Raw genomic sequence first — 4932 nt, 5'->3', positions numbered from 1 at the left:
CTGCTTTAAAAGGTAACCGTGATGTATATCTTTGTAACCTAGAAATTAAGCCAATTAAAAGCCTAATTTTGTATTTATAGTTGCTTCTTCTTTCATGCATGATTCTAAATTCTTCTATAAGACAGGCTAATCTAACATAATTTAATACATATATTTGTAATTTTCTGGAAAACCAGTTAAATCAGAATCCCTAGAAGCAGAACTAGAATCCCTACTAGCACCATCATTTAAAAAAAAATAATAATAATCACCATGAACTCTCACTGGTATCCATTGTTAAGAATTACAAGGGCATGAAGTAGGAAATAGTTTGGAAGTGAAGCAAAAAGTCAAGCAAAGAAATGTAATTTCTTTTTTTCCTCACCAAATTACAAATTAGAAGTTTCCTGGACTCAAAAGAGAAAATTGGATTGGATATATCTCACTGAGCTGTTAATATGCAAATGAAACATTCACTCTTGAATAGTAAAGCCAAAGCTATAATAGCCTGTGGATCAAGTGCCTAATATCAATATTTATCTTATTTAAAAATATAGAATCACAAACATCAAGTTAATTATCCAGTTTGAGTCTCTTATTATTTTGTGTATACTTTCCAATTAGAGAAAGTTCTACTAATTTTTTGAACACTAGTTGTTAAAGTAAGAAGCAGCAGTGAGAGCTGAATTATGCATCCAGGAGGATGTTTTAGATGCTGTCAAATCTGCTTCAACTCATCACAAGTCTGTGTGTAACAAAACAAAACCATGACCAATCTCACCCCAGCCTCAAAATCACCTCTGTTATTAATCTATTATTGCTGTTACTGTGTTTATTTATCCAGGTTGACTATTATTGCTGTAATGTGCCATTGGGTTGCTTGTGTCTCATAGTGACCCTATATACAACAGTTCTGAACCCTGTAGTATCTTGAGGCAACCTCATTTTCTCTGACACTCTTACCCTCATTACCCCCTGTACACCCTTCCAAGTATGATGCTCCTCTCCAAGAACTGATCCCTCCTGCAAAACCTATACTTGGACCAGGAGGCAGTCATCAGGACAGTGCAAGGAAACACTGCATGGTTCAAAATCAGGAAAGATTTATGTCAGAGAAGCATCTTATCACCATACTTTTTCAATCTATATGCAGAACAGATCATATGGGAGTCTGGGTTCTATGAGAAGGAATGTGGCATCAGGATTGGAGGAAGATTCACCAACAACTTGCGTTATGCAGATGACACAACCTTGCTTGCCGAAACTGAGGAGGAGGGCCTGAGGCATTTGCTGCAGAAGGTCAAGGACTGCATCCTTCAATAAGTATTGAAGGTCAATATCAAGAAAACAAAGATTCTCACCACTGAGCCAATTGGCAGCATCATGATAGACAGGGAGGAGATTGAAATTGTTAATAGCTTCAATTTGCTTCAATCCAGGTGGTTAATGCTGTATTTTTTCCACTACATTCCAATATAGTCATTAATCGACCTTGAAATACAATCAAATTGGTTGTGGGGAGAGAGAGAGAGAGTGTTGTGTAAGGTGGTAACAGTGTCTTCGTACAATTTTCTGATACCATCACTCAAGAAAATGCATGAGATCCAGTTGTTGTTGTGTAATGTCAAGTTGGAAACCACCATGGTTGACCCTGCGGTGGGTTTTCAGAGGCAGTTATTTACACAGGACGAGATTGCTCACCCTTCTTCTCTGGAGCAGGGGGTGGATTCAAACTGCATGACTTTGGGATTGTGGGTATCTTCTTGCCACCAGCCCACTAGAGCTCATGAGATCAAGTAGATTTTTTTTTTAATAAACCGTTTCAGGAAACTATCTTCTGACTAAGTGAACTACAAAGATTTGGTTTGTCATGTTAGAAATCTTATTTCTAAAAAATTAGATTATATTCTATGTATTGAAAGATGCAAAGAAAAATGTATCTATTATATTTAAAGATACTCTTCTTTATTTCCTGTAAAGAAATGTTTCTAATGGATAAACTAGAACCTAGGGAAAATGTAGACTTGGTATTTATTGAGACTTAAAATGAAAAAAAAAAAATTGACTTTTTGCTTTTTGTTTGCCTTGATTTAAAAGTAATATATAATTGATACTGAAATGAAAATTAAATTAACACAAAAAGATGCTTTGAAGTTCAATAGCATTTGAGAAAACATGAACCTTCTAGAACGAATGACCTTAACATCAAATGCTACTCTTTAACTCTATATTATTTACTCTATTCATTAAAATGTTAAAGCTTGGCACATCATAAAGATGAAAGCCAAGTTTCTTTTCATTACAATACCCTCCTATTGAGTATTTGGAAACTTCCCTTTCCAACAATCATTTGATCTTTCCAAATTTAATTACCTTCTGTGAGTTAGATGGCAAATGAATTTTATTAAAATTAATACTCTTTCTCACCTTTCAAATGTGAATTGCAATACCACCTTCTAGTTACAGCTGATATTTTTAAAATAATTATATTCTGTCTTAAGTTACCTTTTACTTCATAGGAGATTAAAAGTGAGTTCTATTTGGTTTTATGACGGTTCAAGTGTTGGACTCTACTGTGTATCACAGAGCAAGTCTTGCAGGCTTATGTATTCTATGTTATTATCTTTCATTTTCCATTTTACTATTAGAGAAAAATTCTTTAGGATACATAATGTAAACAGAATAAATACATGACTTTGTGAATCCGTACTATGGACACTGTAGTTGGAGGGGACTCTGGACTGGGAACCAGGAGAATTCATATCTGTTCTAGCAAAAAGAAATGTCTAAGACCCAGAATAGTAGATGACCCTAACAAATGTTTATTACATTACCATTTGAGATAAATTATTATTTGGTGAGGGCTTTAATTTCCTTTCATCTCTAAAATCCCCCTTCCCCAAAGCAATTCAATGTTAATTTCCAGTACTTAGCCATAAGAGCAATTTGCCTAAAGACTTTGTTATTGTGTGCAAGGCATAACATTACTGGAGACATTTCTTGTAAGCTTTGTCCAACCTTATATTAGATGTGCCTTAAATTTTCTCTGGAGTTAGATAAATTGTAGTATATTGACTGCAAAACTCTCTTGACATGAAGTGATCCATGATACAAATATATATGCATCCAAATATTTTACTATCTGATATAAAATCTATGATATAGAGATAGATAGATAGATACATAGATGATAGATAGATAGATAGATAGATAGATAGATGATAGGTATTTCCAGAAAAATAATCTTTTCCATTTCAAGCCATGCACTGCTGGCAAGAATGAGGTAAAATAACATGTATCCCTACAACATTTAAAATATTCTGTAGCTGGTTGCTACAGATGCTATCTAATTGACTTAGAAAAGATCAATGTGAGAGCAAATAAAACTTTTTCTTAATTCTAATTGCAAACCTCCATTTCAGAAATAACACATTTCTTATCTACGGTGAAGATAATGGATTTACATTAATAGTGGGAAAGTAATTGTTAATGTTATAGCAATTTCATATTCTATATTGAAGAAAGTTAATTTTGGTGGAAATTTGAATTTGCATAATGCTCAAACTAATGTTCAAATACAATAATGAGACAGCAGTTCTCACATGGCCCTAAAGTATTACCAATCTATTACTAAGATTGCTTCTGCAGATTATAGAAACTCTCTAGCTATTTTCAAACAGAAAGAATGTTTAAATAATAATGAAAAGTATCAAAAGGGCATATTACAAGATTCCCCCAAACCGTCCTGGGAATTAATTTACTTGTAAAATGTAATTTATTGAATCGTTCAGTCTCTATTGTCACTCTTGGTAAAACAATTTAGCTGAGATTCAAGGATAAGATGTTAAGGAGGTTAAGTAAGTCCCAGGAATGCTCACACTAAGACAAAAACAATGTCTAAAGCACCACTATTTTAATATCAAATCTACCTCCTTCAAGGATCATGGAAGGGCATTGCATCAACCAAACATAAAACAATCTTTCACATAGGTGCTGGATATGCAGTTTAGTTTGAAGCACATAAGATGTCATAGTGTTTAGAATACACACACACACAGAGTGATCTAATCTACACATATAAGTCTGTTGCTGTGTAGTTGATTCTAACACAAAACAACACTATTGTACAGACTTGAACTGACAATGCGATTTGCAAAAATGCAGTTTATATGGAAGAAGACTGTCACATTTTCTTTAGTGGAGCAGCTTGTAAGTTTAAATGACCTTCAATATAGATTGCATCTCTACATCAAGGAAACAAAAATCCTCACCCCTTGGCTAGTATTATTACAGATAGAACAAAGATTGAGATTGTTAATGATTTTATCTTGCTCAAACCCACAACCAACAATCTTGGCACCAGCAGTCAGGAAATCAAAAGATGAATTGCATTGGAGAAGTCTGCTGTCAGGGACCTCTGTACAGTGCTATAGAGAAATGATGTCAGTTTAGAGACTAGGGTACACCTGATCCAGGCCATGTTTGCAATACTTCTGATAGCTGATGACTGAGGATGACAGAAGAAGAATCAATGTCTTTGAGTTGTGGTGTTGGAGAAGAGTATTGAGCATACGAGGGACTGCCAAAAGAACAGACAGGTCTTAGAGAGTGAGACCAGCTTACTCCTTGGAGGCAAGGGTTTTAGAACTCTGTCTTTGGGCATGTTGCCAGGAAGGACCAGTCTTTGGAGAAGAACATCATGCTTGGATGGGTAGAGGGTCAGCACAGGAGAGGAAGACCTTGGATGAGATGGATTGACATAGTGACGTGGCAATTGGGTCAGGTGTATCAGAGCCAGTGAAGCTGGCTCAGGATCGTACAAGGTTCAGAGTCATTGTTCATAGAATGATTACCAGTTATGGTCAAATCAATGGCACATAACAATAGCAACACAACCTTTTGATTAACAGTCAAGGACTAACAACTACAACAAAAGTTCTCCTTGCTACCTAT

Source organism: Elephantulus edwardii, unplaced genomic scaffold (genome assembly GCF_000299155.1).
Source record: "Elephantulus edwardii isolate Elephantulus edwardi_28Jun2011 unplaced genomic scaffold, EleEdw1.0 scaffold00024, whole genome shotgun sequence".
Taxonomy (NCBI): domain Eukaryota; kingdom Metazoa; phylum Chordata; class Mammalia; order Macroscelidea; family Macroscelididae; genus Elephantulus; species Elephantulus edwardii.
This window is presented reverse-complemented; position numbering follows the sequence as displayed.